This window comes from Pseudopipra pipra, chromosome 18, assembly GCF_036250125.1.
Source record: "Pseudopipra pipra isolate bDixPip1 chromosome 18, bDixPip1.hap1, whole genome shotgun sequence".
In the NCBI taxonomy this organism is placed as follows: domain Eukaryota; kingdom Metazoa; phylum Chordata; class Aves; order Passeriformes; family Pipridae; genus Pseudopipra; species Pseudopipra pipra.
Window position 1 is genome coordinate 1,002,042 of NC_087566.1, and position 26,678 is coordinate 1,028,719.

Sequence of the window (26,678 nt, forward strand, 5' to 3'; positions counted from 1 at the left end):
TCAGATACATGTGAGAGCAGTCCCAGAATCCCAGAACATGCTGAGTTGGAAGGACCCACAAGGGTCATTGAGTCCTGGCCCTGCACAGGACACCTCAAGAATCCTGTACAGGTGAGAGTGGTGGCACAGTTGGGCAGAGAGTTTTAAGTGGTGGGTGGAAGAGCGGTCCTAGAATTACAGAATAATGGAATCCATAAGGTTGGGAAAACCCTCTGAGATCACAGAATCATAGAATCAGCTGGGTTGGAAAGGACCTCTGAGATCATCAAGTCCAACATTCCCCAGCAGTGCCAATGCCACCGTTAACCCACGTCCCCAAACATTCACATGTTTTTTGAACACTTCCAGGGATGGTGACTCCACCACTGCCCTGGGCAGTGCCATGTGATGTGCAGGAGTAAGGGAATGGCCATGCCATGGATCTGGGGGTGCCAGGCTGCAGGGGTTGGAGAGTAAAAGCTGGAGGGGCTCCCAGGGACAATCAAGGACTGAGAGCAAGAGGGACTGATGGACTCCCTGGTTTCCTTCTTCCATCCAAGACACAGGAAACGTTTTTCTTCCGAGTCAGCCAGAAACATCCCTGCACTTCCTCACCAACTCTTCTTGCTTTTCCAAGTGCCAAAAAAGTAGGGCAGAGAAGCCACAGACCATCAGGCTTTGCCAGATTCAGTTCTGGGCTTATGCCTGACACAGTTCTCACCAGGAATCCCCAACCTCTTGGCTTAGACCTCCGGAGGCAGTCACTGGTGACTGACAGGGTTGGGAATAAGGATGGGATGTCTTGGGATGTCTGATGTGGTGAGTGCTGTGAAGTGCCCTGCACACAGGAACTGGGAGGTGCTGAGATGTACAGGGAACAGAAATGGCCCTTGGGTGGGAGCAGGACAAAAAATGGGCCAGCAGAGTTACCCCACCCCCAGCAGATCCACACAGGTATCCTGCAGAAACATTCAGAACCTGCTCCTCTTCTGGAAGGTAGAAAATCAGATCTCCTGGTCAGAACACTTCAGTCACGGTCCTTCCAAACCTCTTCCACATTTCCAGTGGGGTGTGGGGTGACAGTGGGGTTGGAGCAGCTCCCCAGGGAGGTCAGTGGAGGATTTCCCAGCAGGACAACTTGGCTGGGGTGCAGAAGGGGAAGGAAAGTCCTGACAAACATCCAGAGCAGACCTGCTGGCTTTTCTTGCATGGGGAAAGTTTCTTATTCACCTCTTCCTATCAAAGGCACCCCCTGAGAGGAGTGAGGGACTTTAGAAATAAAGGTGGGTTCCACAGAACTAGAAAATGGGAAAAGCATCTTCTGAAACCACAGACAAAATGAGGCAGAATTAGAGTAAAAAGGGGCTGTAAATACCTTTGTCTCCTGCCACTCTGCCCTTTCAGATTTGCCTCCAGCACCTTTTTCCAGTGCTCCACACCAGCTCCAGGCAGGTTGGGAGGACCTTGGGAAGAGCTGCTGCTTCTCCCACCTTGGAGGGGGGTCAGTGTGTATCAGCCAAGTCCTGGCAAAAGGCTACAAGCTGAAAAAGGAAAAGCAAAAAGTACCAAGATTACCATGAAAACAACCTGAATTTGCTCTGTCGGGCTGGGCTGAATTTATTGACATATTAATTTTCATCAGAAATGTGGTTTCTGTATATATTATTTAAAGTAATGGTTCAGCTATTCAAAAACTGAGGGATTTTTATTCTGCTCCCCACCCCACCTTAAAAAACACAGTTCTTAAAGGTAAAAGAAAGAAAAAGCAGATGGAAGAAAATGAGACATTCTTATGCTTTACTACTAGTTGCAAAGCCATTTCCCACTGGAAAAATGTGTCAAAAGAATATTCTTCTAGAAGCACAGGAAAATAAAAAGTTATTTTCATCCTGATTCTAGGCACAGATACAGGTTAAGGTGCTTAACTCTTGTTCTAAAACCTTTTCTTTAAATTCCTTGCAATTTTCCTGTTTCTTCTTACATAAAAATATCATTCACCCTTTTCTCAGGTTGAATATTTTGCTTTCTCATGGCTAAAAAGATGAAAATTACAGCTTTCCTTTGAACATCTCTACACCCCTTCTGATTTTCAGCCCAAACCAGTTATTTGCAAAGGGGTAATTCTGGTCTCTAGCAGACACTCTGCAGAATCCATGGAAAAATACACCCCTTTTTGGTCAAGTTAAAGCCTGTTGACAGGAATAAAGCTCTGTGGAAATGGCAAAAAGCAGACAGGGAATGTTTTATGCAAAGTCCTCTGCTGGGGGAGCCTTGTAACTTGGTTGGTGGTTATTTTGCACCAAGATATTTGAAGGCTTTGGGTTTGGTTAATTGAGTAACTCAGACACTGAAGCCTTGGAGTGTTTTAATTTCCAGGGGTGGATGTGACTCGACCTTGCAATGAGGACATTTTGCTCAGCTGAGTCTGCTCTGGGCTGTCCTGACATCCCAGACCCTGCTGGAGTAGTTTAATAATGTTGTGAACACGCTGTTGGTGCCAGCACACATTAATTCAGGATGGACTCCAGGAATATGGTGCTACAAATGTGCTGCATGATTTATGGCTAGGGAGGGCTCAGAGGAAATGTGGGAATAAAATGTGCTGTGTCATGAAGGGCCGAGTGAGGTGATGGGCCTTGGGTGGCTCCTCCACAGCCACAACTTCATTTGTCCTCCAACATTTTCAGCCAGGCTGAGGCACCATGAGCTTGGAAGGGGCTCCCATCAGAGACCCCTTTGCCATCTGACAGGTCTCCTTTCCACCATCCTGGCAGTGCAGAAGGTGCTGCCATCTGGTTCATTTGTCCCCTGGGCAGCCACACTCGGATCCCTGTTGGCACTTGGCAATGGGCTGTTTGAAAACTGCCTTATCAATATGGACCATCCTGAATAATTGGAGGAGGTAGAGCAATTATTATGACATTTTTAGAAAGGACAACGGAACAGTTTGGGCAAGAATATACAAGTTTTCCATGGTTTTTAACACCAGTGATGAGAGATGTCCCACACCAAGTGTGAATGGAAAAGCAGCCAAACGAGTGTGTCCTTTTTTTCCAAACTCCTGGAGCAAAAAATGGATGTTTGGTGCAGGCAGAAGCTTCCCCTGTTTGTGTCTGTGCTTATGCACTGCAAAACCTTTGCAGCCTCCCCCCTGCAATGGAAATAACATCCAGGATGGATCACTTCTGTTTGTCAGGGAAAGGGAATGATGAAGCCTCAGTGCTACATTTGCCTTGCTCCTGCTTTGGAAACAAACTTCCCATCCACTCCCAATCAACTGCAATGATCCAAGAAGACAAAGCTGGTCCCTCATTAATCAACCTTCAGATTTGCCTGGGGCTTGTTCTAATTGATTCAGAGCAGAGCTTCAGTTCTCCAGAAGTGAAGAATGAAATAAATGAACCAAGTTTCATGGGTTTCATGGTTTTATTTCCTTGGATGGTTTTGTGACACTCTCAGCTGGGCAGGGCAGGAGCTGAGACAGTTCCCGGGGAGGTGCAGGGACACAGCCAGGGCTGGGCTTCACCCACCTCACTCCAGGGGGAGTATTAGGAAAAATAAGGTGTTTTATCAGTTATACCTTGGAATCACAGAATTGTTAAGGTTGGAAAAGCTCTGTGAGATCATCGAGTCCAACCATCAACCCAGCACCACCATGTTCACCATTTACCACATCCGCACATTTTTTGAACCCTTCCAGGGATGGGGACTCCACCACTGCCCTGGACAGCCTGAGCACCCTTCTGGGGAATCATCTGACTCCCAGATCAAACCACTCCTCAGAGCACTGTAGGGCTTTCTCAAAGATTGGAATGAACTCTTTTTGGACCTGGTTTGCTTGGAGGTGCTGCGATTTAGTTTTTCTGGGCTGGGAGGCCTCTTGTAGGTCCAAAGTTGCCACTGTAGGAAATTCCTGGGCAAATCCATGAGAAAGATGCTCCCCTGAGCTCAGCTGGGGAGGAGGAAGGGCAGGGCAGTGGAGAACCTTGTTCACTCACCTATTTGCTCCTTCTCCACCAAGTTCCTCAGGCAATATCCCCAGGCGCTCAGGCAGCACAGTGAGTCCAGCCGGTGAGCCCAGGGAGCCCAGTTTCGTCTGGGCTGCTCCCTCCTGACAAAATCCCCAGGGAATCTTTTCCTCCCACTGCACCACAGCAGCTGCAGGGCCAACCAGTGACCCCAGTACTTGCTCATGGGAGTCACTGGAAGGACTGGGGAGCAATGACTTGCTGAGGAAAGGGGAGTGAGAGCAGAGCCCAACCAGCAAAGCCTCCCCTGGCACAGTTCCTCCGTGTTGGGGATGTTTGCACAGGCCCTGGAGCAGGAGAGGGAAGTTACACAAATGTTATTAAATAGGTTATGATTTAAGAGAAGCAGTAGTTCAGAGTTAAAGTGCATATTTGGGATCAGAGCTCTGAAACATCCATTCAGCTGTTCTGAAACGTAACTTTTGATAATGTGACCCATAAAGCTTTCCTTAAAGTTCACATCTTTCTTCTTTTTACTTATTTCTTATTTTTTTCTGCGGCCTCTGAACATATAATTCAACCATTTGCTCCTTTGGTGGGCACAATTTTTTGTAATAAATGTCGTGCAAGAAGCAGAATTTCCCACTGTCCCTAATTCTGCATCAAGAGCAACCATTCTCCTCCTAAATCATGATACATGAGCATTTACTATGAGCCTGCCCTGATTTGCCTTCTGTATCTCATAGACTGGGTAAAATTGGAAGTGCTGAGTAAGGATTAAGTGTTATCCAGTGAGGACTGAGACCATCTATAATCCCTCTGATCCAAATTGGATTAATTATTTGCAGAAAGTGCTAAAAGTCTTTGTAATGGATCAAGGGCTGAATGGGTTGGTCATAGAATTTCATAGAGGTGTAGGATGAGCAAAAAGGGGATTTGTCCAAGAGAAAAACTTTATTAAGCAGCTAAATGAAACCAAACTTGCTAAGGGGAGATCTTTATGTACTTTTATAAAAATAATTTAATTGACTCTCTTGGAAATCCTGGCTGGAAGGATATTAGAAGTGGCACCATCCAGAAAGTGTCCTCATGCAGCCTGGGTGAACAAGGAAGGACAATCTGATGGACAGAAAGGACACCAGGGATCCCATGGCTCTGCTCCACCACGGGGAGGGACACAAATATTGAGATATTGGCATTAAAGTCATCTAGAGAACTGCATCCAGGAGGTGTTCACCTGGACAGCTGTGTCCATGTGGGGTTTGATGCAAACTAAACCTTGTGCAAGGTATGAAGGAGGCACATGAGCAGCTGGAGCTGTTCCTGTGTCAAACACTAACCCAGTTTGTCCCCCAGGCAGGAAAACCTTCCTGCTGTGACATTGGAAGGAGCTGGTACTTGGAGGGATAGACTGCTGTCATTCATGGAATTATAGAATATCCTGAGGTGGAAGGGACCCACAAGGATCATCCAGTCCAACCCTGGCCCTGCACAGGCCCAGCCCCAAGAGTCACCCCCTGTGCCCCAGAGCATCATCCAAACCCTCCTGGAGCTCTGGCAGCCTTGGGGCTGTGCCCACTGCCCTGGGGAGCCTGGGCAGTGCCCAACCAGCCTCTGGGGGAAGAACCTTTGCCTGAGATCCAACCTGAGCCTGCCCTGACACAGCTCCAGCCATTCCCTGGCTGCTGTCCCTGGTCCCCCCTTGTGAGAAGCTGCAGACCCTGAGGAGGTCTGACCTCAGTCTCCTCTGCTCCAGCTGAACACACCAAGTGCCCTCAGGCTTCTCTTTGGGACCCTTTCCCATCCTCGTGTCCCTCCTTTGGACACTCTCCAATGGCTCAATCCCTTCCTTCCATTGTGTCCCCCCAAACTGCCCCAATGTTGAGGTGAGGCCGCCCCAGGGCAGAGCAGAGCAGGACAATCCCCTCCCATCCCAGGACAGGGATGTCCCTCCTGGCTGCCAGGGTACTGCTGACTCCACCTTCACAGGTTTTGTTCAGGGGCTTTATAGTTCATACACCAGCACAAGGAGCTGGATTTGGCCCATCAGTGCTGCCCATTCCACCCTTTCCTGCCCCAAAGCCCAAACCCTCTGCCACTGCCCCTCAGCTCTGCACCCCAGCACTGTCAGCTCTTTCCCCACTGGCCTCCCAGTTTCCTGATGTTCTCTGAAGTATTGTAAGTTGGAGTTGCCAGGATTTCCTAGGGTGTCTTCTCTTCACCCATTTTTCCTTTCCTCAGCTCTACAGGTTTCCCTGGATTCTCTCTTCATTCCAGCTCCTCCCCATAAGCTCTGTTCCTGACTCCCTCTAATTTCTGTTCCAGCAGCTGTAACTTTATCTACCCTGCATTCTTCTCTCCCAGTGAAGTCCACCTTCCTCTAAATCTTTCAGGAGCAGAGCATTTGCAGTCATCCCAAAGCACATTCCAGTTCTCCTGCTGGGTCCACTCACTCCTCCCACCTCCCCAGTCCTGCAGGGACTTTTCCAACTGGCTGACCAATACCATCCTCTTCCATCTCCTTCCTCACCAGCAACCATTGGCATAAATTTCAATAATGATGAATTATGAATTGGCTTAGTGCTATTTAATAATTTACTCATTGCTTTGAGTTCTTCCAGCAGTTTGTTGGAGGCCAATGCTCAGCTAAAGAGCTTCAGACTCCTTGAATATTCTGTGCTGTATTAATTAAAACAAAATAGGAAAATAAACAAGAATGGAAAAGCTAATAAAATAACACATGATTGTTCTGTGGAAGGAGTAACCAACTGTCTGCATTTAAGAAAGATGGTTTAAAGTTTTATCTGGAGAAATAATAGAATGTAATAAATTCCACAGACAATAATCAAGGCCTTATCTCAAAGTGCCAATCTTGCCTCATTTGCTATTCTGGGCAAGATGACTTTGTTATCAATAATGAAAGGAATTGCTCCCTCCATTTAGAGTCTTGTTAATACTATGTAGGCTTTTCTCTGTCCATTTATCCAGGAGTCTTAACCAAAAATAAATCCTGTGGCTAAAAAGGAAATGATTCTTTCAAACGATTCCTTCCAGTGTCTTTGGGAACAGAGAACATCAACCTGCTATGTCCTTCTAACACCTCCCCCAGAGCCCCCCAGGGGAAAGGGGGGCAGGCTGAGCCCCTCAGGCCCAGGGTGGAATGCAGGACTATTGGGGGGAAGTTCCTCCAGAAGGGAAGATCCTCCACAGCCACTTTCCAGGTCAAGAACAGCTAAAGCCTGAAGGAGGAAAGTTTCTCTTTTAACCATATTCCACATAATCATGGCAGAACAATCACCATCAAAGTTTGATCCTGCATTTGAAAGCCACTCAGCTCTGCACCTACCAGGCATTCTGAATATTAATTCATTCCAATTAGGGCACATAATTGCACTGTCCTATATTGAACTGCCAGCTCTTGCATTTTGTCACAGTGATGAGCAATTCTTAACCTCCTCAGGGTGACCTGGGAAAGGCTGGTGGCACTCACGGATGGCCCATCCAGGGTGCCTTTCTCTGAACTCCCACATGCTCACTGGTGGTCAGGATTGGGTGGTACCAGGACTCTGCCAGGTCTGTCCTTCCAGCAGGGAGGAACCCTCAAAGGCTTTTTAAACTACACTTACAGATGCACAGGATCTCTGGAGCTGCAAGGGACCCACAAGGACCATCAGTCCAACTCCTGGCCCTGCACAGACACCCCAACAATCCCACCCTGTCCCTCAGAGCATTGTCCAAACTCTCCTGCAGCTCTGGCAGCCTTGGGGCTGTGCCCACTGCCCTGGGGAGCCTGGGCAGTGCCCAACCAGCCTCTGGGGGAAGAAGCTTTGCCTGAGATCCAACCTGAGCCTGCCCTGACACAGCTCCAGCCATTCCCTGGCTGCTGTCCCTGCTCACACAGAGTTAGTGTTGTCCCTCCTCTGCCCCTCAGGAGGAAGCTACAGATCCTGATGAGTGACATACAAAATATTCATTTATCAGATGATCTCCCTCTAACTTTGTGTTCAATCAAGCCTATAAATACCACTCTTGGCTTAATTAGTGATGTGTCAGAACATCACCAGCTACCCAGAAAGGCCAGGAAGAGTTTTACACTTCAACATAATCCATGAGAACTATCTACCAGCATTAAAACTGGCCCTGCTGTGGAGGGTCAGACACTCACGTACATGAGAGGCAGGGATAAATAACACAGTGCCACACTAATCTCTCCATAGGGACCCAAGGGAGGAGACTGGAGAAGAGCTTTGGTCTTTGGCTTGTGTCTTCTGTGGGCACACCCTGAGCACTGTGGCAATTTTGGGCACCACAATATAAGAAAGGGATTGAGCCATTGGAGAGTGTCCAAGGGAGGCCACGAGGATGGGGAAGGGCCTTGATTTGAAGGCGTGTGAGGACACTGAGGGCACTTGGTGTGTTCAGCTGGAGCAGAGGAGACTGAGGGGAGAGCTCAGTGCAGTTCCAACTGCCTGGGCAGGGGCAGAGGAGGGGCAGGGACTGAGCTCTGCTCTGGGGGGACCAGGGACAGCAGCCAGGGAATGGCTGGAGCTGTGTCAGGGCAGGCTCAGGTTGGATCTCAGGCAAAGCTTCTTCCCCCAGAGGCTGGTTGGGCACTGACCAGGCTCCCCAGGGCAGTGGGCACAGCCCCAAGGCTGCCAGAGCTCCAGGAGGGTTTGGATGATGCTCTGGGGCACAGGGGGTGACTCTTGGGGCTGGGCCTGTGCAGGGCCAGGGGTTGGACTGGATGATCCTTGTGGGTCCCTTCCAACTCAGCATATCCTGGGATTCTGGGATTCTGTGAAAAACATCACAAAACCTCTTCTGTAAACCAACCAATCTTCTCATGAACTCAGCTGGATTTTCTCCACAATTTGACACCTCCTCCCCTCCCCCCTTGCCCCCTCTGTGTTTGCAGGCAGATGTGAAGGGTGAGCAGTGTGAGGGAAGCCAGGCACAGAAACGCTCTTTTCACACTCTGGAAATGCCCACTCTCAATAAGCTGATGTAGAAACTCAGTTTATGAGCTGGGCAGACCCTCCCCTCCCTAATCCTCCCCATCAATGCTCATTAGGTTACAAGTTGTTCACCCTCATTATCAGTTCAAACTCAGAGTGCTCATTAATCCCTGCCCAGGGGCAGAGGTGATGCTGCAAGAGGTGACTGTATCCTGAAGGAGAAGAGGGGAAGTACAGGACCATGAGGGGAGAGGGAGCAGCTCAAGGATCAAGGGCTGGAACATTCCAGAACTGAGGAGACACTCACGAAGTTTGGGGTTTAGCAGTCAACTGAGCCACAAAAGTGAAGATAAACCACTTTTTATTTTGTGAGATCAAAAACACAAGATTTGTTTGGAAGGGAAACATTAATGAAAAAGAGAAAGCTGTTTATTAGCTGGCGACTGACTGGAAAAGCACTAAGTAGAGATGGTCTGCACAGTAAAAAATATATATATTTCTTGATAGTACCAAAAATCAGCTGCTTATAGTGACTCACATCATCTTCAACCCAGCCAGACCCATGGGTGCACAGCCATGTGACACCCAAGGTACAGCCTCAGGTTTTAGAGAAAAAGTTGTCTATTAAACATCAAAACTCAGATGATACATCATTCCTACCACACATGGCTGGGAGGCACCTGGAGGAGAAAATATTTGGAGGTTTTTTTCCCTTTACATGTTGGAAAACAATGAAAGCACTAGATCTTGATTTAGGAGGGCAAGGATCCCTCGAAATAAAGAGAAAACAGAAGTAAATGGAAATGTAGAAATAATAAGTGAAAAAAATAAAAACCAAAATGAAAGCAAACAACAAACCACAGCTGTCTGAAAGACAAAAAACACACACAGGGAGAACTGTCAATTGCAAAGAGGGAGAGAGAAAGAGAGAAAGCAAGCAAGCAAGAAGGAACAGGGAAGGAACTCAGAAGGAACTCAGAAGGAACTCAGAACTCAGAAGGAAGGAACTCAGAAATAAGGAAGGAACTTGAAACTCGGAACAAAAGACGGAACTTGAAAGGAAGGAAATCAGAAGGAACTCGGAAGGAAGGAAGGAAGGAAACTGGAACTCGGAAGAAACTTGGAAGGAATAAAGGAACTCGGGAGGAACTCAGAGGGAAGGAAGGAACTAGGAAGGAACTTGGAATGAACTTGGAACTCAGAACTCGGAAGGAAGGAACTTGAAAGGAACTCGGAAGGAACTTGGAATGAACTCAGAAGGAAGGAAAGAAGGAAGGAACTCGAAAGGAACTAAGAAGGAGGGAAGGAAGGAAGGAAGGAAATTGGAACTCAGAAGGAACTCGGAAGGAATTCGGAAGGAATTCAGAAGGAAGGAAGGAAGGAAGGAATGAACAAAGGAAGTAAATTGTAACTCAGAAGGAACTTGGAACTCAGCACTGGGAAGGAAGGAACTCGGAACTCAGAAGGAAGGAGGGAATGAACTCAAAAGGAAGGAAATTGGAAGGAACTCAAGGAATGAAGGAAGGCACTTGAAAGGAAGGAAGGAAGTCAGAAGAACAGAAGGACCTAGGAAGGAATGAAGGAAAGAAATTCGAGAGAAGGAACTTGGAATTCGGAAGGAAGGAACTTGGAAGGAATGAAGGAAGCAATCGGAACTCAGAAGGAACTCAGAACTGGGAAGGAACTCGGAAGGAACTCGGAACTCGGAAGGAACTTGGAAGGAAGGAAGGAAGGAACTCGGAACTCAGAAGGAACTTCAAGAGACGGAACTTGGAAGGAAGGAAGAAAGGAAACAAGGAACAGGAAGGAAGGAACTCGGAAGGAATTTGGAAGGAACCTGAAAAGAAGGAACTCTCAAGGAACTCGGATGGAACTCGGAAAGAACTCAGAACTCAGAAGGAACTCGGAAGGAAGCAAGGAACTCAGAAGGAACTTGGAAGGAACTCAGAACTTGGAAGGAAGGAACTTGGAACTCGGAACATGAAAGGAACTCGAAAGGAACTCAGAAGGAACTCGGAAGGAAGGGAGGAACACGGAAGGAAGGAAATTGAAACTCAGAAAGGACTTGGAAGGAAGGAAGGAAGGAACTCAGAAGTAATTTGGAAGGAACTCAGAAGGAAGGAACTCAGAAGGAAGGAAGGAACTCAGAAGAAACTCGGAAGGAAGGAACTCAGAAGCAACTCAGAACTCGGAAGGAATGAAGGAACTCGGAAAGAAAGGAAGGAACTAGGAAGGAACTTGGAAGGAAGGAGGGAAGGAACTCGGAACTCGGAGGGAAGGAAGGAACTAGGAAGGAACTTGGAACTCAGAACTCAGAAGGAAAGAACTCAGAACTCGGAAGGAAGGAGGGAAGGAAGGAACTCGGAAAGAAGGAAGGAAGGAAATTGGAACTCAGAAGGAAGGAACTCAAAACTCAAGAGGAAGGAACTCAGAACTCGGAAGGAACGAAGGAACTCAAAAGGAAGGAAGGAACTCAGAAGGAACGTGGAAGGAAGGAAGGAACTCAAAAAGAAACATGGAAGGAAGGAAGGAACTCGGAAGGAATTAGGAAGGAACTTGGAAGGAAGGAACTCGAAAGGAAGGAACTCGGAAAGAAAGGAACTCGGAAGGAACTTGGAAGGAACTCGGAAAGAAACTTGGAAGGAAGGAAGGAAGGAACTCGGAAGGAAGGAAGGAAATCAGAATTCAGAAGGGACATGGAAGGAAGGAAGGAACTCGGAAGGAATTCGGAAGGAAGTCGGAAGGAAGGAAGTCGGAAGGAAGGAAGGAAGTTGGAAGGAACTTGGAACTCGGAGGGAAGGAAGGAACTAGGAAGGAACTTGGAACTCGGAAGGAAATAAGGAAAGAACTCAGAACTCGGAAGGAAGAAGTGAAGGAACTTGGAACTCGGAACTGGGAAGGAACTCAGAACTCGAAAGGAAGAAACTCGGATCTCGGAAGGAATTCGGAAGGAAGGAACTCGGAACTCAGAAGGAAGGAAGGAACTCAAAAGGAAGGAAGTAAATTGGAACTCAGAAGGAACTCGGAACTCGGAAGGAACTTGGAACTCGGAAGGAACTCGGAATGAATGAAGGAACTTGGAAGGAACTCGAAAGGAAGGAAGGGAAGAACTCGAAAGGAAGGAAGGAACTCGGAACTTGGAAGGAACTTGGAAGGAACTTGGAAGGAACTTGGAAGGAACTCGGAAGGAAGGAAGGAAGGAAGGAATGAAAGAAGGAAGTAAATTGGAACTCAGAAGGAACTTGGAACTCAGCACTGGGAAGGAAGGAACTCAGAACTCGGAAGGAATAAGGGAATGAACTCGGAAGGAAGGAAGGAACTCGGAAGGAACTCGGAAGGAACTCGGAACTTGGAAGGAAGGAAGGAACTCGAAAGGAACTTGGAAGGAAGGAAGGAACTCGGAACTCAGAAGGAAGGAAGGAACTCGAAAGGAATTAGGAAGGAACTTGGAAGGAAGGAACTCGGAAGGAACTCAGAAGACGGAAGGAAGGAACTCGGAAGGAATTTGGAAGGAACTCAGAAGGAACTCGGAAGGAAGGAAGGAAGGAACTCGGAAGGAAGGAAGGAAATCGGAATTCAGAAGGGACTTGGAAGGAAGGAAGGAACTCGGAAGGAAGGAAGGAAGGAACTCAGAAGGAAGGAAGGAACTCGGAAGGAAGGGAGGATGGAACTCGGAAGGATCTCAGAAGGAACTTGGAAGGAAGGAACTTGGAAGGAAGGAAGGAAGGAAATCGGAACTCAGAAGGAACTCGGAACTCAGAACTCGGAAGGAAGGAAGGAACTCAGAACTTGGAAGGAAGGAAGGAATTCGGAACTTGGAAGGAACTCAGAAGGAAGGAAGTCAGAACTCGGAAGGAAGGAAGTTGGAACTTGGAACTCAGAAGGAACTTGGAAGGAACTCGGAAGGAATTCGAAACTTGGAAGTAAGGAACTCGGAAGGAACTTGTAAGGAAGGAACTTGGAAGGAAGGAAGGAAGGAAATCAGAAGGAACTCGGAAGGAACTGGGAAGAAACTCGGAAGGAAGGAAGGAAGGAAGGAAGGAAGGAAATCAGAACTTGGAACTCAGAAGGAAGGAAGGAACTTGGAAGGAACTTGGAAGGATGGAGGGAAGGAACACGGAAGTCGGAGGGAAGGAAGGAACTAGGAAGGAACTTGGAATTCGGAAGGAAAAAAGGAAAGAACTCAGAACTCGGAAGGAAGAAGTGAAGGAACATGGAAGGAAGGAACTGGGAAGGAACTGGGAAGGAACTCGGAAGGAACTCAAAAGGAACTTGGAAGGAAGGAACTTGGAGGGAAGGAAGGAAATCGGAACTCAGAAGGAACTCGGAACTCAGAACTCAGAAGGAAGGAAGGAACTCGGAACTGGGAAGGAACTCGGAACTCGGAAGGAAGGGACGCGGAACTGGGAAGGAACTCAGAAGGAAGGAACTTGGAACTCAGAAGGAAGGAAAGAACGCAAAAGGAAGGAAGGAACTTGGAAGGAAGGAAGTAAATTGGAACTCAGAAGGAACTCGGAACTCGGAAGGAACTTGGAACTCGGAAGGAACTCGGAATGAATGAAGGAACTTGGAAGGAACTCTAAAGGAAGGAAGGGAAGAACTCGGAAGGAAGGAAGGAACTCGGAAGGAACTTGGAAGGAACTCGGAAGGAAGGAAGTAAGGAAGGAATGAATGAAGGAAGTAAATTAGAACTCAGAAGGAACTTGGAACTCAGCACTGGGAAGGAAGGAACTCAGAACTCGGAAGGACTAAGGGAATGAACTCGGAAGGAAGGAAGGAACTCGGAAGGAAGGAAATCGGAATTCAGAAGGGACTTCGAAGGAAGGAAGGAACTCGGAAGGAAGGAACTCAGAAAGAACTTGGAACTCGGAACTTGGAAGGAAGGAAGGAACTTGGAAAGAAGGAAGGAACTTCGAAGGGAGGAACTCGGAACTCGGAAGGAAGGAAGGAAGGAACTGAGAAGGAACTCGGAACTCAGAACTCGGAAGGAAGGAACTCGGAAGGAACTGGGAAGAAACTCGGAAGGAAGGAAGGAAGGAAGATGGAAGTAGGGAAGGAACTTGGAAGGAAGGGAGAAAGGAACTCGGAAGGAACTCGGAAGGAATATGGAAGGAAGGAAGGAAGGAAGGAAGGAAGGAAGGAAGGAAGGAAGGAAGGAAGGAAGGAAGGAAGGAAGGAAGGAAATCGGAACTCGGAACTCAGAAGGAAGGAGGGAACTCAGAAGGAAGGAAGGAACTTGGAAGGAACTTGGAAGGACGGAGGGAAAGAACTCGGAACTCGGAGGGAAGGAAGGAACTAGGAAGGAACTTGGAACTTGGAACTCGAAACTCGGAAGGAAGTAGGGAAGGAACTCGGAAGGAAGTCAGAAGGAACTTGGAAGGAAGGAACTGGGAAGGAACTTGGAAGGAATGAAGGAAGGAAGATGGAAGGAAGGAAGGAACTTGGAAGGAAGGGAGGATGGAACTCGGAAGGAACTCGGAAGGAATATGGAAGGAAGGAACTAGGAAGGAACTTGGAACTTGGAACTCAGAAGGAAAGAACTCAGAACTTGGAAGGAAGGAGGGAAGGAAGGAACTCGGAAAGAAGGAAGAAAGGAAATTGGAACTCAGAAGGAACTCAGAAAGAAGGAAAGAAGGAACTCGGAACTCAGAAGGAAGGAAGGAACTCAGAAGGAATTAGGAAGGAACTTGGAAGGAAGGAACTCAGAAGGAAGGAACTCGGAAGGAATTAGGAAGGAACTCGGAAGGAAGGAAGGAAATCGGAATTCAGAAGGGGCATGGAGGGAAGGAAGGAACTCGGAAGGAATTCAGAAGGAACTCGGAAGAAGCTCGGAAGGAAGGAACTCAGAAGGAACTTGGAACTCGGAACTCGGAAGGAAAGAACTCAGAACTCGGAAGGAAGTAGGGAAGGAACTCGGAAGGAACTCAGAAGGAACAAAGGAAGGAGGAACTCAGAAGGAACTCGGAAGGAATGAAGGAAGGAAGATGGAAGGAAGGAAGGAACTCGGACAAATGGAAGGAACTCGGAAGGAAGGGAGGATGGAACTCGGAAGGATCTCGGAAGGAACTTGGAAGGAAGGAACTTGGAAGGAAGGAAGGAAGGAAATCGGAACTCAGAAGGAACTCGGAACTCAGAACTCAGAAGGAAGGAAGGAACTCAGAACTTGGAAGGAAGGAAGGAATTCGGAACTTGGAAGGAACTCAGAAGGAAGGAAGTCAGAACTCGGAAGGAAGGAAGTTGGAACTTGGAACTCAGAAGGAACTTGGAAGGAACTCGGAAGGAATTCGAAACTTGGAAGTAAGGAACTCGAAAGGAACTTGGAAGGAAGGAACTCGGAACTCCGAAGGAAGGAAGGAACTCGAAAGGAATTAGGAAGGAACTTGGAAGGAAGGAACTCAGAAGGAAGGAACTCGGAAGGAACTCGGAAGGAACTCGGAAGGAAGGAACTCGGAAGGAACTCGGAAGGAACTCAGAAGAAACCTGGAAGGAAGGAACTCGGAAGGAACTTGGAACTCGGAACTTGGAAGGGAGGAAGGAACTCAGAAGGAAGGAAGGAACTCAGAAGGAAGGAAGTAAGTCAGAATTCAGAAGGGACATGGAAGGAAGGAAGGAACTTGGAAGGAATTCGGAAGGAACTCGGAAGAAGCTCGGAAGGAAAGAACTCAGAAGGAACTTGGAACTCGGAACTCAGAACTCAGAAGGAAGGAAGGAACTCGCAAGGATGGAGGGAAGGAACTCGGAACTCAGAAGGAAGGAAGGAACTAGGAAGAAACTTGGAACTCGGAACTCGGAAGGAAAGAACTCAGAACTCGGAAGGAAGTTGGGAAGGAACTCGGAAGGAACTCAGAAGGAACAAAGGAAGGAAGGAACCCAGAAGGAACTCGGAAGGAATGACGGAAGGAAGATGGAAGGAAGGAAGGAACTCGGACAAATGGAAGGAACTCGGAAGGAAGGGAGGATGGAACTCAGAAGGAACTCGGAAGGAAATCGGAAGGAACTCGGAAGAAGCTCCGAAGGAAAGAACTCAGAAGGAAGGAAAGAACTCAGAAGGAATGAAGGAACTTGGAAGGAACTTGGAAGGACGGAGGGAAAGAACTCGGAAGTCGGAGGGAAGGAGGGAACTAGGATGGAACTTGGAACTCGGAAAGAAATAAGGAAAGAACTTAGAACTCGGAAGGAAGGAAGGAACTCGGAACTTGGAAGGAAGGAAGGAACTCGGAAGGAAGGAAGGAAGGAAGGAAGGAAATCAGAATTCAGAGGGGACCTGGATGGAAAGAAGGAAGTGGGAAGGAATTCGGAAGGAACTCGGAAGGAACTTGGAACTTGGAACTCAGAAGGAAGGAAGGAACTTGGAAGGATGGAGGGAAGGAACTCAGAACTCAGAAGGAAGGAAGGAACTAGGAAGAAACTTGGTACTCGGAACTCAGAACTCGGAAGGAAAGAACTGAGAACTCGGAAGGAAGTAGGGAAGGAACTCGGAAGGAACTCAGAAGGAACAAAGGAAGGAGGAACTCAGAAGGAACTCGGAAGGAATGAAGGAAGGAAGATGGAAGGAAGGAAGGAACTCGGAAGGAAGGGAGGATGGAACTCGGAAGGATCTCGGAAGGAATATGGAAAGAAGGAACTTGGAAGGAAGGAAGGAAGGAAGGAAATCGGAACTCAGAAGGAACTCGGAACTCAGAACTCGGAAGGAAGAAAGGAACTCGGAACTTGGAAGGAAGGAAGGAACTCAGATGGAGCTCGAAAGGAAGGAACTCGTAACTCGGAAGGAACTCGGAAGGAAGGAAGAAAGGAACTCGGAAGGAAGGAATTTGGAACTCAGAAGGAAGGAAGGAAGGAAACTGGAACTCAGAAGGAGCTCGGAACTTGGAAGGAACTTGGAACTCGGAAGGAACTCGGAACTTGGAAGGAACTCTAAAGGAAGGAAGGGAGGAACTTGGAAGGAAGGAAGGAACTCAGAAGGAACTTGGAAGGAACTTGGAAGAAGCTCGGAAGGAAGGAACTCAGAAGGAACTCGGAACTTGGAAGGAAGGAAGGAACTCGGAAGGAACTTGGAACTCAAAACTCAGAAGGAAGGAAGGAACTCGGAAGGAACTCAGAAGACAGAAGGAAGGAACTCGGAAGGAATTCAGAAGGAACTTGGAAGGAAGGAAGGACCTCAGAAGGAACTTGGAAGGAACTCGGAAGGAAGGAATGACTTTGGAAGGAACTTGGAAGGAACTTGGAACTTGGAAGTCAGAACTTGAAAGGAAGGAAGGAAGGAACTTGGAAGGAACTCGGAGGGAAGGAAGGAACTCAGAAGGAACTTGGAACTCATAACTCGGAAGGAAGGAAGGAACTCAGAAGGAAGTTGGAAGGAACTCAGAAGGAACTCGGAAGGAACTCAAAAGTAACTCAGAAGGAAGGAAGGAAGGAAGGAAATCGGAACTCAGAAGGAACTCAGGACTCAGAATTCGGAACTCGGAACTCGGAAGGAAGGAACTCAGAAGGAACTCGGAAGGAACTGGAAACTTGGTAGGAAGAAAGTAAGGAAGGAACGAAGGAAGGAAGTAAATCGGAACTCAGAAGGAACTCAGAACTTGAAAGTTGGCACTTGGAAGGAAGGAACTCGGAAGGAAGGAACCTGGAACTTGGAAGGAACTCAGAACTTGGAAGGATCTTCGAAGGTACGAATGAAGACTCTTGAAAGGCAGGAAGGAAGTTGGAAGAATGGAAGGACCTTGGAAGGAACTCGGAAGGAACTTCGAGAGAAGAAACCTGGAAGGAAGGAAGGAAGGAAAGAAGGAACTGGAAGGAAGGAAGGAACTCAGAAGGAAGGAACTCGGAACTTGTAAGAAATTGGAAGGAAGGAACTCAGAAGGAACTCGGAAGGAACTCAGAGGAAGGAAAGAACTCGGAAGGAAGGAACTCGGAAGGAAGGAATTTGGAAGGAACTCGGAAGGAACTTGGAAGGAACTCAGATGGAAGGAACTTGGAAGGAAGGAACTGGGAAGGAACTTGGAAAGAACTCAGAAGGAACTTGAAAGGAAGGAAGGAACTGGGAAAGAACTCGGAAGGAACCTGGAAGGAAGGAAGTTGGAAGGAAGGATGGAAGAAAGAAAGAAAGAAAGAAAGGAAGGAAGGAAGGATGCTATAGACTGGGCTTATACCTGCCAAAAGTTCTGCATTACAAATGCTAAACCACTGAGTCTCATATGTGAAAGTGATATTTGCCATATATTGTACACTTGCCATCTTAACAACAGGTAATGGGAGCCCAAATTAAGCGTAGGAAGATTTAATACTTTATAAAATATTGTAATTTCAACAGTTCAGTTCAATCCAGGAATTAAGTGGTTGTGTAGAAAAGGTACCACAGGATGATGTCAGGTACTGGAAAGTCAGAAGACAGACATGGGCAGGGACACCTCCCACTAGCCCAGGTTGCTCCAAGCCCCATCCAACCTGGCCTTGGACACTTCCAGGGATCCAGGGGCAGCCACAGCTTCTCTGGGCAACCTGTGCCAGGGCCTCCCCACCCTCACAGCCAACAATTCCTTCCCAATATCCCATCTAACCCTGCCCTCCTTCAGCTTGAGGCCATTCCCTCTTGTTCTATCACAATGTACTTTTGTGAAAAGTTTGTTTGGAAAAAAAGATGCTTATTTTGAAATATAGGAGTGTCAAGGACCTCCTGTCACTCCTGAGATTCCCACAGCTCTTCCAGGAGGGATCCTCACCAGCAGTAGCTGAAGAAATGCAACAACCTTGGTATAAAATGGCTGGTCCTGACTTAAATAGCTGCTTAAGACAGGAAAAAATAACTTCTCAGTGGAGGGAGGTCAGGAGGGCTCAGGATCCTGGAAATGATCTGAAAGGCTGGGAATGGTGGGACGGCAGTGCTGCCGGCATGGAGTGATTCAGGGTTGGAGGGAAGGGGGACTGCAAACCATCCTAGCTCCAGCTGCCAGCCCTGACTCCAGGAGAACATGGCAGCTGGGACTTGGCACAGGTGAACACAGAACTGGGCACCAGAAGGACAAGAGCCCTCCATTTCCATCCCTCGCTGTCACTGCGCAGGGACGAGTTTTGAAGTCAGGATCAAAAGAGATTCAGAGCTTTGTAACAGATGGTCCTGCAGAAATATCAGCTCAGTCTGAGAGAAAGGAAATGGCTGTTGGAGTGTTCTAAGAAAGGAAAAGAGGGCCAAACTGAAGGCATGAAGTAAATCCCTGGTGCGTCCTGAACACTGAGTGATCCCCTGGGAAAGGCCAGGGGGGTGTTGGGGAACGCTCAGGGAGAGTAATGTGTGTGATCCCAAGCCTGGAATAAGGGGCACAGTAGATCTTTTCAGTTACAAAATTAAATTTCTGAGGGGGAAATAATGCAGATGTGGGAGTGGAGTGGAAAGGATAAATGGATAAACTGGAAACAAGGGGCAGCAGGGTGGGATGCTGGGACAGAAGGTAAACTGTGCACTCTCCACCACTGATGCTGCAGAGGCCAAAATTCTGTGGGAATCTTCAAGAAATAAGCAAAGCCAGGGATGAAACAACCATTTCAAGTATTCCTTGGATACTGGGACACCACTTCCAGAAGGTCCCTGTGCTGCAAATCCCCAGAGCCTCCAAGGCCACACTGGGGGGTCTCTGTCACAGGGAGAGTGGGAGCTGCACACAAAATTTATTAGAGAAGCTCCTGTTGAGCCAAAGGTGCAGAAAGAACCCCTTTGCTTTCTAAACTCTTCTCAGAGAGGAGTCCAGGGGCAGCTGGATCCAATCCCAGCCCCAGATCTTGTCCAGGGTTAAGTCTAAGGAATTGCAGAGGTGTGACTGAACCTTTGTACAGCTTTGTCCCACAGGAGTAAAGATGGCAAACCAGATATATTTATATCAAATTTATTATATAGTATTTATTATTATTTATTAATTATGATAAATGATTAGACAAAAATATCTCAATCACAATTATTTACTGCACAGTGTAGAAGCTAAAACTACCAGTGGAGTGCAGGATGGGGCACTATAACAAAGCAGTGATATCAAAGCAATTCTATCAAAGCAATTCTATTCAAGCTGGAAAAAACCCAAGCAATCATTAAGCAAAGATTGATGTCACTCCCCCAGACCAAGGACTGTGGGCAAATCTCTTTGGCTCAGCCTGGAGGAGTGATCTGGAGGGGTCCCCACCCAAAGGAGGAATCTCCACACACCCCCAAGAGGGAGATGTTGGAAGAACCTGCTGTTTGAAAGCGGGGCTGGACTTTTCCAGGATGAAGTGCTGGAGTGTCACTCAGGTGTCCCCAGGGCAGCTGTGCCAGCTCAGCATTCTTAGACAAGGACGCTTCTCCAGCTCTGCCACATCTTCCCCTCAGGCTCAGGGTGTTGAACTTTTGGGGTTGATGATCAGCCTGATTTTAGCACAGTTCACCCCCAAAAGCAGCCTGACCCCCCTCAGCCCACCCTGAGAGTTTGCAGACAGGAGTTGGCATTGCTGGAGCTGTTTGACCCCCTTCCAGCAGAGATCCTGCTCCAGCATCCCTGTTCTTCCTTAGCTTTTGTCCTTTGCACCTGCATAGCTGCTGCTCTGAGCAGGAGCGTCCTGTGGTCAGGCCTTGCCTCCAGGAAACCCATTCAAACACAAAGTAAAACTCTGAGGCTGCTGCAGGTAGTGAGCAAAAATAATTGCAAATCACATCATTTCCCAGGAGCTGAATCCATCACCAGCAAGAGTCACATAGATTTTTTTTTTCCTTTCAAAAGGACTTGTTGTATTAAACTATTTTGTAGATATTTTATCTCTTTTACTACTAAAAGTGGCTACTAGACTGACTTCACAATTATTTATTGCAGAGATAAAAATGAGAGGAAAGCTGGTTTTTAATGCTGGAATATCATTTACTCTCTGGGTGTGCATAAGCAAGAGAAATTATTGGGTATGGACCTGAAGATGTAGAGTTTGAGCCTAGAGGTCATTGAGAGATGCCTGGACAGAAATAGCTCCAGGCAGAAGTTCGTGCAGGAGATGGAATCCACCTTTCAGCAACTATTTCTCCAATTACTCGCTGAGATAGAAACTTATCTTGGGAATAAAATCCAGCTCCTGACCAGATGCTGCCTTTGGACTGCTCTGGGATTTCACATTCAGTTTGTTTCCATCAGGCTCCTCAGGCCTGCTCAGAATTAGTATTTTCCACGTTCCCCATTTGTCCTCCCCCTGCTCCTGCCTGCCTGCTAATCATGATCCACACTCATGGATTTTAGATGGATAGTCCTGGAATGTCGGTTCTTTGTTTGCCCAGATCCCAAATTCTCATGACAAAATTTGCTCCTACAAATATTTTCCGGGGAATAATTTTATGAAATGTTCACAGATGATTGAACTGTTGTCCCTTTGTTGCATTTATTAAGAATTGATGCTGCACCTTCTGCTTTTGTATCAACTCCAAGTGAAGGTAGGATCCACTTCCCACACAACCACTCCTCTACCCCAGAGTCATAGCAGGTTCAGGGTGTGGTTTGCTTTTAATCCTATATAATCACAAAAATGTCTGGGGGGATGAATATCCCAGTGAAGAAGTGTCACAGCCAGAGATCAAACTCGTGTTTTCATGGAGTGCACACCATTCATATGGGAAGTTGCCTGGATTTATTTGGCTGATATCCCTCCAGGATCTTCCCTCGCTTTGCTCCACACACATCTCTTTCCCCAGGGACAGCAGAGCCACTGAAATCTGTCACATTCAAGTTTCCACTGTGTTTTCTCCCTGCTTTTCTGCCACCAACTTACCCCATGAACACAAAAGGAAGATTTGATTTTCAAAGGGTATCTGGGAGGAACTATGAGCTGCTGAGAGAGACAGGCTGGGACTTGCTGAACAGCACAGTTTGTGCCTTCCTTTGATCCCTTTACTGCCACCAGAAAATTGGACCAAGATATCAGGCCCAGGATATCAGAAAAACAAGCAGAAATACAAAGTTACAGCACTGCTCTTGGATTACAGGGCTCTTCCTCATGGGTTTGGGCAGAAATTGGGGGTGTAGAAGGTGTGTTCAGACTGCTGGGGCTCAAATTAGGGAAAGAGCTGAGGAACCCTCATTCTGGGGAGCTGAATTTGCTGCTTCTCCATATCTAGTCACCAGATTCCACTGCTTTCCCTGTGATTTCTCCAGTGGCAGCACCCTCTTATCCTCTGCATCCCCTATATCCTCTGCCTCCTCTCATCCCCTGCATCCTCTCATCCTCTCATCCTCTCATCCCCTCATCCCCTCTGCCAAGTGGGGTTGTGACTGTGATGGAACAGAGCTGTCCCCATGAAAAGTGCCCTCGATGGTGCTGGAAAGGGCACCCCTGTGTGGAGGAGCTCAGAGCAAACAAAACCACATGATTTTGGGAGGATCCACCTGCCCTACCCTGTCCAGAGCAAACCACACATCCAGGAGGAAGAGCCTCTGGGAACACCAGGCTGCAGATCATTCATCTGCTTCTTCCATATGAGGCAGGATTTTGTTGTCTTCATAATTAATTAGATAATGAAGAGCTTTGCTGCTTGGGGGACTCGAAGTGACCACCAAAAGTGGGCTGATGGCACAAAAGGACTGAGCCCAGGCAGATCTGGGACAAGCAGGAGGCCACTCAAGCAGAGTAGGACAAGTCTATTGATAATCAGTAATAAATATGATTGATAATCAGAAATAAATGTGATTGCTAATCAGTAATAAATGGGATGCCCAAAGACTGAGGGGTTGTTGAACACATTTGCAAGGGTGTTGAAAAGAAACAGTTCCCCTGCAGGCAGGAAGGCTCTAAATTGAGGAGAGGGATGGGCTTTGTACAGATATTGTTCTGCTGATGTTCTGCTCGTGCAGATCCCAAAACACGCAGCAAAGAAACATAAGGGAAGAGGGAGTTGGTTTTCCAAGACCTCCAAGCTTTCCAGAGCTGGAGTGCAAACAGATGCAATAATTGGTCATTTGCAGCCCTTTTTGTGCAGCTCACACTGCATCCAATGGATAAATGGAAAATATACTAAAAGCTTTAAACAAAAATAGCCTAAAGAAAGCAATTGGCCATTGAGTCTTTGCCAGAATGTTTGGAATGGCCTGGGGAGAATCCTGCAGCCTGGCTTGTACACATTGGCAGAAGGGGGTGGTTGAGAGGATCTGAAATTTTAGGTTCTTCTGGGTGATTTAGGATCTCACCACAGAAAATTTTAGCATGGATTGATAATGTTTAACCCTTTAAAAGACACTTGGGAATGGAAACTCCGAGGAAGGAAAACTCAAGAAATTTGGTGATTTCATGGGAAAAAAAAAACAAGCAAAAAAGGACTGAAGGAGACCAGGTACTTACAAAAAAAAAAAGGACTGACAGAAAGCCTTAATGCAGGGGAAAAAAAATAAAATAATTGTAATAGAAGAAACTTGTGGCTTCATTGGGTGATTTTCAGGGATTTGCAAACAAGAAAGGAAACTTATCACGAGTGGAAACTAAATGTGAAAATAAATTAGCAGAAGGTATGAAATGAAGATAGAAAATGAAATAAATCCTTGGATAATCCCACACAGAGTAAATAATAGATGATATGGAGAGAGCTTAAGGAGTCAGAAAATGTTATCTTTTTACCAATTATTGATGCAGTTGGTTTGAAGGGAGGAAGGAAATAGGAGTTTATTGAAATGCTGGATCCTCAGCCTTCACTTGTGAGAGCACAGAGAGGGAGAATGACATCCCAGGAGACCTGGAGGGAATAAATACAACACCTGCCATTAAAAAGGAGTAATTGAGTAACCTGGGGCCAGACAGGTCAGTGTAACCTCATACCTGGAAAAATCCTGGAATAAGCAGTTAAGCAGGGGTTTATAATCACCTGGAGGATATATAAGGTAATAAGATAGAACCTACATGGATTTGACATGAAACTATTCCTGTTGCAACAACGTAATTTCTTCCCCTTGGCAGGATAACCTGTGCAGGGGCTGAGGAAGGAGGTGGGTGTGATATATCCTGGCTCTGTACGGCCCCACACGGCGGGATGGGAAGTGTGCTTGGGAAAAACGAGCTGCAGGAAACTGGGGAGAAATCACCCTGAGAAGGCTGGATCTCAGGGAAAGGTTCTTCCCCAGAGGCTGGTTGGGCACTGCCCAGGCTCCCCAGGGCAGTGGGCACAGCCCCAAGGCTGCCAGAGCTGCAGGAGGGTTTGGATGATGCTCTGGGGCACAGGGGGTGACTCTTGGGGCTGGGCCTGTGCAGGGCCAGGGGTTGGACTGGATGGTCCTTGTGGGTCCCTTCCAGCTCAGCATGTTCTGTGACACTGGGATTCTGTTCCTTGGTGGTCCAGCCCAGGGTGGGCTCTGTCCCACAGGGCTCTGGCCTGTGCTGAGGGCTCTCAGCAGTTTTGTTTTACATCTTCTAAGGCAGAACAGGGCACAAATGTTATGTTGTGTCCACAGAGGACCAAGAGCTCAGGTGGAGAACACAAAAAGTCCCTGTAGTGCCTATAATGGATATTTCCAGGCACAGGGAAGGGCCCCCTGACAGGGAGGAGCCCTGCCCAGTCCAATCCTTGTCTGACAGGGGCTCTGTCACCACTGCTGGCAAGAGACTGGTCACAGAGCCCCTCCTGCTGCAGTCTGGGTGTGAACTTGTCTCCAGTGTTTGCACAGATCAGTTTTACTGACCAGCAGCAGCAGGACAACCAGGCAAATATGTTCTACAGGTTCTTCTTGAGGAAAAGGGCCATTCTTATTCCATGTTCTCTGTGGCAGCTTTGTGAGCCCTCAGCTGAAAGACTGAATTTGCTTCCTAACTAAAGTCTGAAAAACTCAGAAGGATACTAGTGCAGCATGTTGGTTGATTGCTGTAAATGTGTGAAGTCTGAAGTGATCTGTGATTAGAATGTGGCTCAGAAGACTTTTCTCTCAAAATATCTTTGCCCCTTATTCACTATGGCCATAAATTTTGGCAGGGGCTGCCCAGGGAGGGGTTGGAGTCCCCACCCCTGGAAGTGTCCAAGGCACAACTGGAGGTGGCACTCGGTGCTCTGGGCTGGGGGACAGGGTGGGGATCAGGCACAGGTTGGACTCGATGGTCTTGGAGGTCTTTCCCAACCAAAATGATTCTGGGATTCTGTGAAAAGTGGCACAACATGTTCTGGCAACTCAGGCAGTGTCTTCACACCAAGATGGACACCTGATTCCTGCTGGTTGGAAACAGAGTAGATTTATGTTTGTGCCCTTCCCAAACCTTGCAATGATCAACTCAGACCTTGCCCTGACCTTCAGAAGTATGAAAATCCAGCTCCTCAGCCCACAGCTCTCTGAGCCTTCCATGGGGTCCCTGTGGACTCGATGGGATTCCCTGTGGAATGCCTGTGCCTTTTGGAGCATTCCAGGCTGCAGCAGCAGTGTCACAATGATGGGCTTTGAGCACAGGAAACATCACAAATGTCAGGGGAAGGTTCAGAGCAATATTTGCCACATGTGGAAACAGAAAAGATGATTAGAAATAAAACACAAAACGCAATTGAATTTGTATTGAGCTATGTAGGAAATGTGTATTTTCATCCCATAAAGCTCATTCACAAGGAGTTTAACACTGTAGAGAACTGTTATGTGGCAAATGTCTCCAACTGGCCCATCCTCAGATAACACTTAGATAATCCATCAAATTTTCTTCCTCTACTTTTAAGCAAATGTATTTCCTAGAAAAACAGGCCTGGGAAGGAGCTGGACAAGTTGTGGGTCCTCCCGCTTTGGGCACGTTCCCTCCAGCCCTCCAGTGATGGAATTGCCTCAGACCTTGGGCCCAACAACTTCTGGGGACACCCCCGTCACACTGAGGGGCCACCTGTCCCCATGTTCCTGGCAGGAAGCCCTTACAACTCATCCTGAAGTGTTTCCTGTCTGCTTTGGCAGATGATTGGTGACCTCAGCACCCCGGGAGCTCCGTAAATGTGCCAAACCCTTCACAGGATAAAAATGGGAATTGCACAACTCTTTCAATGCTGTCACCTCTGGTGTCTTCTCAGCTTTCTGCAGAGCTCACTCAGCCTCTCTCACAGTTCAGAGGGGAGATAACAGACAGGAATTGTTCTGGAGGTTCTGAGACACAAACACTGGGAAGATTTCAAAGTGCTCTGGAGGGTGGGATCAGATTTGAACAAGATCTTGGTGAATTGGAGGCATGACCCAAAATAAATGCAATCAAATTCAACAGAGACAAATGCAAAGAGCTCAGTCTGCTGGAGTTCAGGCAGGTGAGGTCACCCCTGCCATCAAAGCTGGGGTGAGAATTTTCTATCCCTCCCCCACCTCCAATCTGCTCATTTCTGCCTTGGTATAAATTTGCTGCCCTTTTAGGTGTGATGATCAACTCTTGGTGGGGCTGCATGACAAAACAGCTCCCTGAGACAACTCCGAATAAAAATACCTCTTCTGTATTTGTAAAGTGTGACATGGATGGTGGTTCAGCTCCTGCTCTGGTTCACAGCACAGTCTATCTGTAGGGGAAGCAATCTGAAGGAGGGAGAAACAAATGGGCTGCCAGGAACATGGGAGCAGAAACTCCACTGCTGGAGCCAAGTTTCAGGCACATACATTTGGATGAAGGAGAAATCAGATGTACAAATACAATATGGGGAATAGTTAGAGCAGCACAGCACAGCCCAAGCTCAGAGTCAGAGTCTGCCACAAACTCCATGTGGAGCCTTTGCAAAGAATAATCCTGGAATCAGGAATCACAGGATGGTTTGTGTTTGAAGAGATCAAAAAACTCATCTTGTTCCACCCCCTGCCAT

General features: G+C 47.4%; 1 long non-coding RNA gene across 1 annotated transcript; it reads right to left on the reverse strand.

Moving 5' to 3' along the window:
- Positions 1-23,525: 23,525 nt before the first annotated feature.
- LOC135424032 (uncharacterized) lies at positions 23,526-25,235 on the reverse strand. Its single transcript, XR_010435062.1, has 2 exons — positions 25,159-25,235; positions 23,526-23,621 (listed from the first exon to the last, which is right to left on the reverse strand). It is a non-coding gene; the product is annotated as an uncharacterized LOC135424032 (long non-coding RNA).
- Between the last annotated feature and the right edge of the window lie 1,443 nt (positions 25,236-26,678).